Source organism: Paramisgurnus dabryanus, chromosome 22 (genome assembly GCF_030506205.2).
Source record: "Paramisgurnus dabryanus chromosome 22, PD_genome_1.1, whole genome shotgun sequence".
In the NCBI taxonomy this organism is placed as follows: domain Eukaryota; kingdom Metazoa; phylum Chordata; class Actinopteri; order Cypriniformes; family Cobitidae; genus Paramisgurnus; species Paramisgurnus dabryanus.
The window spans coordinates 32,101,866-32,114,274 of record NC_133358.1 but is presented as its reverse complement, the minus strand read 5'-3'; the positions used below and the strand labels follow the sequence as shown (position 1 = coordinate 32,114,274).

Genomic DNA, 12,409 nt, shown 5'->3' with positions numbered 1-12,409 from the left:
CATTGAGTACGAGGTCTGTTACGAGCACAAAACCGTAATAACACAAACTGAGAATGTATAACAGGAAAGCACACTTTCCAACCATTCACAACTGTGTTTGCATATTTGCATAGAGTATGTTTCTGGCCTCAGGGTGTGTGTGTGTATAAGAGCCTCCCAACGTTCCAGGAATGCTTGAAATTCCCTAACGTGACACCACTGCCAGTTTGGTGGGGAACTCGTCTGTGACTCATAATCACAGCTCAACCCAACACTAAACACACACACATGTTGAACACACACTGAACATACAACACCTCTATGTCTTATCACAGTCTGCACAAATACAGAATTTACTATTTACACCGTAACCTCGCTCTGGGTCATCTAATGATCAGTCAATGATCGACTCTTTAACCCTCATCTTACATTCGTATTGTTTTTCAGCCTGTTTCACACGGCAGTGAGGATATAAAGAGATGAGCCGTAAGAGATCTTGTGTTTCTGTGATACAGCCTCTGAAACATTTACCGTAGTAAAATCATCATAACACAGGCACTGAATGTAAAATAATGGCAAAAACAAGGATGAAAGTGATAACGTTCACTTTTGATCGACTTCCGCTTTAATAATATTAAAGACATGGGGTTTAAGTCTCACTGGAGGATTTATGAAACACACACCCAGAGCATGAATATCAACAATGTCACAGTTGTTTGTAAGTGTTCACTATGTAAAATTAAACTGGCTATAGACAGGTTATATTTCCATGTGGTCATTTAAAAAAACCTGATCTAAAAACAGCTGATGAACGTCCAAAGATCTGTGTACCAATGAAAAACAAATCACTTTGTCATCATGTGTAAATAAGCAACTGAACAGAATACAAACTGTGTATTTTACTGATCCAGTACCAGTGGACATATCTTGGAAGATATGGAAGCTCGACTGAGACATGACACTTTATGTACAATGAAAACATAGGCCTACTTTAACTTTAGGAACTTAAAACTTCCTCCCCAGATCACAGAGGATAAACCACACAAACAGCTTCATTCAATGTAATATATGATATCTGTAGTGTCTTTTACAGACTTTAATGTAAAATATACATAAAAAAATTGTATGCATTTTGGGTTGTTTTGGCAATTTAGATCACATACTAGGGGTGTAACGGTACGCAAAAATCACGGTTCGGTGCGAACCCCGGTTTTGAAGCCACGGTTCGGTTCATTTTCGGTACAGTAAGGGAGAAATGCAAACATTAAACTGCAGGTTGTTTATTACTTTAAACTTTTTTTTACAATTTGTTTACACTTTTTTAAACACTTTATTAAAATATAACAGATAAAATATATATAAAATGAAAAAATTATAAATAAAATACTACTGCAAAGTTATTTTTTACATTATTTTATAACAGAAGGTAACCTTCTCTTAAACTTTTTCTACTAAAACCTTGAACTAACAAATTCAATTCCTGAATACATTTATGAACTATTAGCCTACATTTTTGCCACTAAAAATTTTCTGTTTTGATTTATTTTGGATTGTTTAACTCACAGAATTGAATTGGCTATGTACCATCTCTGTATAAAAATAATATTACTGCTCTATGTGTAACTGCATAGCAAGCAACATGATGATACACTCATTTTGAGATTAGTGAGCTGCATACATAGCCATCTTTGATCTTTTGCACGTTTCTCCTAATCTTTGCTTGTGTTGTCAATGTAAGCTGTGACTTTACTTACGAACCCCTCCGCATCTGAGTAACAGCTGAGTAAGCCCGGGTTACAGCTCTTCTCGGTCCCGACCAGCTGATCGCATTGTGACAATGATATGATTGACGTGATATGCAGATGAAAAATCTGATCACGCATTCCTTATTCTTGCTGTCACAGAAAGTGCGTCTCATGAATGCGTAGCAACGAAAGACGTGCATCCTCTCACGCACTTTTGAAAGAACAAAGCAGCGCGTTGACACGCGTTTAACATGCGCTTTTAGATACGACACGTAAACGTTTACATCAATAATCAAACGGATATACAACTAAGTAAATAAAAATCTTTCTGCGGGCCGAATTATGTTATATGTTTGACAGAAGACTTGCGCTGAACGCGGAGACTTCCGCCACTTAATATGTTCGTGCGGAAACGCACGTATTATGTTCCGCACAGGCGCAAACAAAATGCATTCGGCCTTTCGGTGCACGTGCGCACCGTGCCGAAAGCCCTGAACCGAAACGGTCCGGTTCGAATACACGCACCGTTACACCCCTATCACATACTAATTTAAATATTTCGAGTTTTAATGCCGGGATGTCTGTTTTGGTCCACCGGTTTTGTTATTTAGACGTGCTTTGCTGCATCATGAGAGATTTGTTAACTTTGTGTTATACAGCCGACTTTATTTTGTTAATTTAGAGCTAAACGAGACTGACGCGGAGAACGAAACAAAACGGAAAACATTTATTATATCCTGTGAAAACGAACCAGATAACTGCAGATGGCTGTTTAACCTCCAACAGTAGCGATAGCTCCATCTTTGTAAAGCTCGTAACTTTGCAGTCAGCGATAAGGTATAAAGTCAGCTCATGTTAAAATAAATTTAATGTTAAATTCAGATATTCTTGTTAGATTCATCTGTTGTTATAACCAGATAACCACGGAACAGCCCCAGCATTATTGTAGTCAGAAGAACATGCTTTCACCGGAGCAAGTAGGATAAATATGGTTTTCTTTCTCCACAAAAACATGTCGAACTAAATAAAGAAGATATTTATATGCCGACTGTGCAGTCTGTTATGTAGATTATGTTTTTTGTTCGCTCTAGATTAGGATTAGTGTGTTCCAAATCACATTAAGAAAAAAAACTGTGTGTCAAAAAGTGCACCAATATTATTTCTGAGGTCGTGTCACAACTGCTTGCAACATCCATTGCTGCATAATGTTTAGACGACTTTTTATTACATCTAGGGCTGGAACGACGCGTCGACGTAGTCGATTACGTCGATTACGTAATTACGTCGATTTGCCGGAAATGCGTCGATGCGTCGCACTGTTTACATTTTGAAATGAAGGCGGCTTCAGCTCCGACCGGGTGATACAAGTGTAATACCAAACAGACAGAACGCGCTCAAAAGTGTGGGAATAATTTAAGCAGAGACCAAATAAAACACATCCTGTGTAAAACTGAAATGGCATACCACAGCAGCGCAACACCTGTGTATGATCATCTTAAAAGAAGAAAACCTGGAGCTCTCCGACCTCAAAATGACGAGACGTCAGCGTAAGAATTTGAACTATTACAGTAAGTTTTTATACTTACTCTATAAACAACAGAATCAATACATATTGTGCTTAATACAGCTGCGTTTACATCTTCGTTTAATACGAGCTGCGAGACGCCTGACAGACGTGACATTGCATCGCTTCTGGGCAGTATGTTGAAACAGTTAATAAAGAGCAGGACATGTTTTTATATTAAGAAGTTATGAAATAATAAGTTACTGTCACATTGAGAACTGATAGGCATGTGCCCGCGTGCACTGAAAGCCAGCTGGCAGTGCGGAGTTCCCAATGAACGTCTTTTTTGCGAATATGTGCGCAGATATTACAGAAGCTCGTCTTGTAAGGTATTCCTGACATGCGTTTATTTAAAGTAACAGCGGCGTAAACGCTGTTTATAAAATATTAGAAGATCATACTAACTGAACTTGTTTTTTACCCGGAACTTAAGAAAAGTTAAATGTTAAAGTTAAATGAGAATGCAGTTAGTAATAATATTAACAGTAATAATATAACCATTACATCTTATATAAGGGTTCATGAATCACAATGAACTTATTTTTACTTCAGTCTGAACTAATGCTGAGTTAATGCATGTACTAATCATAAACTAATGTTTAAAATATTAATATATGCCTATTTTATTGTTTAAGGTGAATAATGCCTCTTTTAAAGTGGCACTGCCACTTTATTTTTCATGTTGAAAATTTTGGTTTGTGTGTTTGTTTAATTAAGAAAATGCTTAAATAAAATGTTAGCGTTAATGGCAGATGTTACATTTATTATTTGTTGGGGAATTATATGTATAAAAAAATCATTAGACTATTCGATTAATCAACAAATAATCGATAGATTAATCGGTTGAAAAAATAGTCGATAGTTGCAGCTCTAATTACATCCAGTCATTCGTTTTGAATGAATCAGCATATTCAGATTAAAACACAGCGTTTGATCTGTTTCTCCGTCAAATCATCAGAGGATAAATGCTTTTGAGAATTGACATGAATACAGCAGGTCAGCCACAACTCATCAATAATCTCCAGCTGGAGTCAAGATTCGACCGCTGTCATGCACACACGTGTCTTTCATATGTAAACGTGTTCATAAGATTATGCTATGACTCAATTTAAATGTGCACCTAAGACCGAAGCATAGGACTGACTTTATAACAGGACAGAATACTATCAGCAGACACACCGACCCACCAGCCCCTGCACCTAAATCTTCTTTAATAAATACTGATGCTTGGAATAAGAATATTGATACTAAAAATACTGATATACTTTAAAATATCTATGCACCCTCCAATAAAAATACCTATTTCTGTTCAAATCAAACCATGTCACTAACTATAACTCAGCTGCTCATTGTCAAACTCAACACATCATGACAGGACACATGGTCAAGAGACCATAATGTGTAATATCAACAAGCTCTCTCTCTCTTCTCTTCTCTGTTATGTGTTCTGTTCATCACATCAATCTCAAATCTCTCTCTCACTTGGGCATCATGATGATGTTTTTTTTGGAGATGTCCCAGCGGATGATTGGGAGTAATGCTTTGAGATTGCTACGCTATGGCCAGTCAGCAAGATTACACATCTTCACTAATCTATCACAGTCATTTAGCACAAAAGCTCAGGGGAGCAAACAGAACCCTACGAATAACTCAATAACACTCACATCAAGTATACTGTGGGTGGGTTGCACCAACAAGGATTAAGCCTAAATCTGGTTTAAATCAAAGCTTATTTAATAATTCCGTTGCACCAAACTTTAAACCTGTTTAAAAATAAACAGGTTTAAATTTAAACTGTCATTTTGATCCAGGTTTAAATCTTACAGTAAATCTAGATTATCTTTAATCCTGTTGCTCCATTACTTTAAACTCTGTTTTAAATCTCAGTGAGGGATTAACTTTAAACTTGCATATGAGGAGGTTTAAATATGTTTTTTTTTACAATTAAATGTCTGGTTGAATGATTAGAAACACATACCGCGAGCTTGGTGGCGCTATTCAAAGATGCGTTTATTATAACGTCTCAACAAAGTGTGTTTGGCGGCTCAAAAATATTATTAACAGCACCGCTGAAAGCGATGCTCGTATGTGCTTCTCCTCTGTCACGCGCGCTCCAGTCAGGCGAACGACAGTGAATGAACGGACACATGGTGGCGCTTCATGACAAATGCGTCGACACATCTTTTTAATTATATCACAATATCTGAGCTTTGCGATATTTCCTGTCACAATATTTCCTGATCTGTTAATCAATACAGTTGTTTTAAAAGATTGTCAAATGTTTTTATATGAATCAGACCTTTAGATTAGCCTACCGGCGTATGTAGGTGATTTAAAATCAAAATAATGAAAAATTACATTACCTTTGCCTGCATAAACTGTTTATTTCCTTTTTGAATGACAACGTCAACATTGTTGCTGTTTATTAACACCGGAAAATTCAACATGGCGGACAAAATAAATCACAGATGAAGGGTTTAATACAGTTTAAAGTTTTAATCTAAGATTTGTTAATCTGTGTTTAAATTTAAGTGGTGCAACACAACTCGAATTAAAATTAAACTGAGATCAACAAACCCTAGATTAGCTCTAAACTCTGCTTAATTTAATCCTTGTTGGTGCAACCCACCCTGTGTGTTTTAGGGGAATAATAGGTATGGATCAACATTAGGGTTGCAAAAATCTGGGAATTTCCATGGCTGGAAACTTTCTAGAAAATTTCCTGGAGACGCGTGTGTAAATCATTGACTGTAAAAAAAGGAGCCGCTTTGCCATGGTTTCAGTGATTTGGAGGGGTTCTGAAACGACGGGAGGGGGTGGGTCGCCCAGATTTACTTTCCCCGGTCTGCATTTCCCCCAGACATACGTTCTTCTCCCACACAAAAACAGAATTTTATTCAAAATATGTAAAATTCTGCGAAATTTTGCGTTAATACTAGATTCCGTGTTAATTTGCCAATTCCGCAATTCCGTCTGCGATTCCGTGATCACGGAAATTATAGGTCCCTAGAAAAGCATAGCAAGCATCATCTGCTGATTTATCGGCCCAACACAAATTTATGTTTTGTATATGGTAGTTTATATAAAATTCCCATAAATTCCTGTTAAGTTTACATTTTGGAATATTTCCACCCCTTTGCAACGCTTATCAACATGCATACTTCCAGGTGACGTTTCGTCTTAACCAATCACAAACAAGAGAGAGAAATTACATTTCTCCTAATCTCTACACTGTCAGAAACATTAAGAGCTGTATACATCTATATGTTTTAATGTAATGTATTGCACATAGAAACCCTAGAAATAAAAAAGACACATTAAGAGCGCACCACCCCCTCTATCACTTTACAGTCATACATTATTAATGAGGAATCATTCAGCTCCACCCATAAATCCATGGAAACCAAGATCAGCTCACAACACATGAAGATGAGACTAGGGCTGGGCGATTCGTCCCCATAAAAAAATCTGAGATTTTTTTATAAAAAACTCGATTTACGATTCGAATCGATTTTTTTTCCCCGACCCCATTTAAAACAAAATAATTGCAAACTGTATATATTTTTAAAATATATATTTATTATATTTAATTAAAATGCATCAACAAAAATTGGGAAGGAATGAAGATTGGCGAATGCAAAATGTATGTCAGTGTTTCCCACAGATCTGAAATTTACTTGTGGTGGTAGCTGGTGAAAAGGGCAATCATTATAATCCACTGACAAAAAATGGTCTACTATACATGTGACACAGAACTAATAATGTGTGACACAACACAATACTTTGAATTATTGAACATTAATATTAATTTCACATTATAGTTCATTAATCTAACCACCCCAAACTTTCTTTGTCATGAACAAAGCTGACACTGTTTGTCAAAGCACCACGAAAACACTTTCTGTTTTTGCACTGGTATATGAAGCAATTTGACGACCCCTTTTATCAAACTCAATATATACAATACTATGTACAGTATATTAAAAGACAGTGCAGGTCTATAGATTATAAATGTGACTGATGTTATAATGGTAATAATTTCTAGAGATAGGCACTTTTACTGCTTCTGCTTTCTATTTCTCTTTTGCCGATTAAAAAAGCTTAATCCACTCATTATTTCAGATTTAAAAGTTTACTTGCTGTCCTGATGACAGACTTTACATTACAGCTTAGCGTTTTTTTATATCCTGAGTCAGCTTTAGCTTTGCTCGTTCAGTGCAATGGGCTTGACATTAGCACTGCTTTTTGCTACAATCTCTGTGCAAACTTTTTAGATTTTAGAAAAGATATGGTCTATTAATAGTATAGATTAGATTATAAAAAAATGGATTAAAGAAAATGCAGCGCGTGGGCGCAACAAGAGCCAGTTGTCATCACCATAGAAACCGGAGGCACGCTGAAACTTCACTCGAGCTTTAGGTAGCGCTCACGGCAGTTCTCCGGTCGAATCGGGTTTTACACACAATATTAATCATACTTGGGACTCAAAGTAATAAACTAGGACCGACCCGGACCAGGCTGACCATTTCTAATATAAACCCGGAACCGTACGGGTCCTCTCAGGGAAGAAAGACCTCTAATGGTAAAACTCTGCTCAAGTTCAGAAACATAAAGGATACAATGTGACACTGAGCTTGCTTCGCGTCGCACCCAATTCATTGAGAAACGAAGAGCACGTGAACGGACACTCAACGGGAGAGACACAACGTGCTTGCACGCAAAATGAAGCCAACTTGGATGCTATAAACACATATGCACATAAGCATATGCGACCATTTTGGTCGCAGTGTAGTTCGCTGGCTGCTCAGTTACCTCAGTATGTGCTGCAGTTGATCCAGTTTGCCGCGCTGGATGATGAGTTTATGATGCGCTGGATAATGAGTTTATGACGCGTGCATCTTCACGGGCTCTCTCAACAAAACACGGGTCATCCAGTCGAGTTCAGAAAATACGGAAATTCGTAAAGTGATTTTTTTTCCTGGGCGTGTCCATTTTACCTGGGCGGAATGCCCAGTAGAGCCTATGTTTGGGAAACACTGTATGTACTGCTCTATACTGCAGAGGGGGAGAAAAAAATCTAAAAAAATCGATTTTTTTAAAATATGAATCGATTTGACCTGCCAACTCGATTTTAAAATCAAATCGATTTTTTTCCCAGCCCTAGATGAGACTATACAAATCCACAAAAAAACTTAACATGTTGATAACACAGCAGTTTAAACTCAATCAATTACTTTAACAAAAATAAGACTGCAAAACTTAATATATTTAATCCATCCATATTCTGAACCCACTTGTCCTCAGCAGGGTCATAGCATCTCGGGTCACAGACAGGATACACCCTGAATAGATGGCCAGACCATCACATGGTATAAATATCTATTACATACAGTTCACAATCGTCTGTCAGGTGCTTCAATCCAAAGGGACTAACTAGACAGTATGCTATGAAGACAGCAACGCAACAGAGACATGCAATGACCTCCAACACACAGTTTACATAATCACACACTGACAGATCAATAACAACAACTACAGATTGCAGGACATTTACCATTCACATTTCCTCTCTCTCTCTCTCTCTCTCTCTCTCTCTCTCTCTCTCTCTCTCTCATGTTGGGGGTGTTTGGTTTGTGACTCAGCACTCCTTACACACAGACACACACGGAGACATACAGACAAACACAGACACACAAACACACAGATTCTGACTGTTTACATTTACACCTTTATGAGAACACATGCCTCCATAGACACACCCTATGAAATCACTGTACTATGATCTCTTCCTTGTAAATAATCTGAGCTCAACACACACACACACAAAACATTCATGTCAAATAAACTATTCACTTTTTTTTCCACAGATTAAACTATGGTTTAGTGAGGATTAGTGCTTCTTTATGGCCTATAACAACAGAACGGGCAAGAACTGAATACAAAAAACATTACTGTACATGAATTTACTTTAAAGGCAATTTATAAATCTTACATTATGTTTACTCAATGATCAGTCTGGCCTACAAAAATAGATCAGTATCTATAAAATCACTAAGACAAATATAATAAAACGTAATATAATCTAAAAGAAAGCCTTTACGTCACGTATACTGCACAATAAACATGCGTTTTCACACATTCAGCAAATCCAGCAGGCAGAAGTCTAATGAAAGAGAGATAACATTATAATCTGCAAAACCAGGACTCATTTACTCATTCAAAGAAAGAGTTGGATTATTATTTCTCAGCGGAAAAAAAGCATAATATCTCTCTGCTCTCTTCTTAAGCCCTTTCCACACAGAGATTACGGAAAAAGCACGGAAAATGCATCCGGTATCGTTGATTTTTGGTTCATTCAAACTAGTGATAGACCGATATATCGGCCGGCCGATAGTGTTTTTCCGGCATTATTTACAGGAAGCCGCAAGCGATTGCAGGTCAAGTGACTAAAAACAACAAACCTTTCCATGATAACAATTAAAGCTTGGCCTAACAGCTGATCATAGCTGGACAAAGCGGGTTTTTATTTCTCATCTCTATGTATATTTGTAGTAGTAAAGCGCTAGAAATTAATATCCTTTGCTGATAGTTCCTCTTTATTCTGTAGAGCACAGTTCATGGTTCCATAGCACCTCACCTGTTTATCCTATTTCTAAATGTGTGTCATTTTTTTGATGTAAATTGAGTGAGCAAAAGCAGTATCGCCTCAAGAAAATCGTCAACCTGTATCAAAAATCGGTATCGGCACAAAAAAATCCATATTGGTCAATCCAATTTTTTTTCTGGAATCTGTGCGTGCATTAACAGACATACTTTAAAGATCGCGTGAAGACATGTGACGTATTTACTAGTTTACTAATTATCTCTCAAGAAACCACACGCGTGCATTTAATTTTATGACAAGATCATAAGAAGTGCATGATGCTCTGTTCTTTTATCCTGGTGAATGATATCAGTTCCAGCGCTGATAGTGACGAGCTCCCTGATCTCTGCTTCAGTCAAGTTTCCCGACATTTCTCGTCGGGAATGTTGATCTGCGTTTGTGTCAAAGAGCTGAACCATAACTTCTGGTTGCGATGACACGTGCGTCCTCACTACGGCACGCCCCTTACGGCATTATTTCTGCCTCTTGTTCACACAGAATGCTTTCCGTGAACGTTACAGCAATGTTACTCTAGGTCCTCTTTATGGGAGTGATCCCAGAACATTTACAGGACGCGTTTGTGTTCACACTGAAGACTCTCTGACAGTTTAACGGAAATTTTTGGGGACCAAAGAGCATACAGACGTCACCAACTTTCTCCAGACATTAAAATTATTGTTTGCTAGTCAACCCCGCATTTTGTTTAAGTTTTGCAAATTAATCAAATAATTATAATATTACAACACCTCCTTTACACAACATTAAAATAAATAAATAATATTTTTTTATAGACAATTCTGTTGCCGGTAAAACACATTAATATCAAAATGACCACATGTCATCATGCAAGATAAACCAGCCTGTATTACAACATTATACAGTGATCACACACAAGCACACATATGATGTGTGAACTGATCTGATGTCAGCAGCAGAATTATCTGATTCAATCTGATCAGAGGTTAATACACACAAGTTCACTGCGTATGTGTGTGTTTGTGTGTGTAGCCTGTCAACTCAGCAACACACTGACTCACACACACACACATTATTCTCAAATACGCACTTTATACACCGACACTTAACTACACACACTTCACTGACACACATTTTTGTCACAAATACACAGACACTAAACTACACACACTTCACTGACCCCATTTTACGCACTCACATACCCACAAAATACACAAACACTTACACAACAACTCTTCAAACACACGCACGCACACTTTATTCACAAACCGTTCACTCACTCTCACACGCTCACGCAAACAGCCCTGCGCCGGCGCGCGTACACGTCACACTTTCGGTTCGAAAAGACGAATATAAATAACGACATTACCGATTAGAAATGCGTTTATTCTCACCGTTTTCGTTGAGTTGTTAGAGTTTTCGCGCGTGTGTCAGCGTTGCGGCCTCGCGCTGATCCGCCCTGCGCTCTTCACTGACCGCAGACTCTCGTCACCGCCCTTGACAGGCTTAGCCAATCACAGAGCAGGAAAAGATAACGGATAGGTGTTTCCTCCAATCACAAGCCGGTTAACGTGTCTCCACGTCTGATGTCGCCTGTCCAACTGGCGCACTTTTGACGGACAAGCGTCGCGGGCAATGAGAGAGTTTGACTCCTTATACGGACCAGAGTAGAGCCAATGAATATATAATTAAACAAACTTTATATTTTATACAATACTTTAATTTTCAATGGTTTATTGAAACCGAAAGTTGCAAAATACATCATTTAACTCTATCATTTATAAATGACTGTACTTTAGTTTATGTCGTGTTTTATTGTGGGATAATGGCCGGAAGAATGTACTAAAACTTTAAAAGTATTAATATGTAATATTTAGCAATACTGCCCCCATAATGCATATAGTTACAGAAACCAGAATACTTGAAGTGAAAGTGAAATCAATGGAAGGTTGGACGTCGCCACCTGCTGGTCAGATTAAAGTCTCACGACTCTTCTGTTAGTTTGATTAGTGGGAATAAACTTTACAGAGAAAATAAATTCATCAAATATATATAATAATATTATTAAAATTGATTCAAATATTATCATATGGATAAGGAAAATAAAGTGAAAATTTAAAATAATGTAGTACAGTGTAGCAATATTTTGTTTTATAAAAACACAGTAGCATTTTATTTTGATAGTCCATTTTAGACATTTTACTAATTATCAGTAACTTTTTAACTAACCCTAACCCTAACAGTCTACTAATACTCTAATGACAGTTAGTTGAGTTGAAAATTAAAGAAAATTAGTTGACAAAGTTATTTTTTTAGAATGTCTAAAGTGGACTATCAAAACAAAGTGTAACCAAACATCTTGAATTGTTTGAGAAGGAACTGTATTTGGTGAAAAATGCAGAATATTTTCAAATACAATAAAGAAGATCTATAAACATATGATTACAGCTTAAAATATTTTTTATAACCTATTCCTAAACTAAAAATTGTTGCAATGCCTAC

At 37.1% G+C, this 12,409-nt stretch overlaps 1 protein-coding gene across 8 annotated transcripts in view; it reads right to left on the bottom strand.

The window, feature by feature from the left end:
* The window catches only part of LOC135740505 (uncharacterized), a 71,186-nt gene extending 59,769 nt beyond the window's left edge, over positions 1-11,417 (bottom strand). For 7 of the 8 annotated variants that reach the window (XM_073813096.1, XM_065258892.1, XM_073813099.1 and 4 more), the window contains exon 1: positions 11,302-11,417. The gene's annotated coding sequence lies outside the window, so the exon portion shown is untranslated. The remainder of the gene's footprint in view (positions 1-11,301) is intronic. The other variant, XM_065258891.1, reaches the window with a different exon arrangement.
* Positions 11,418-12,409: the final 992 nt, after the last annotated feature.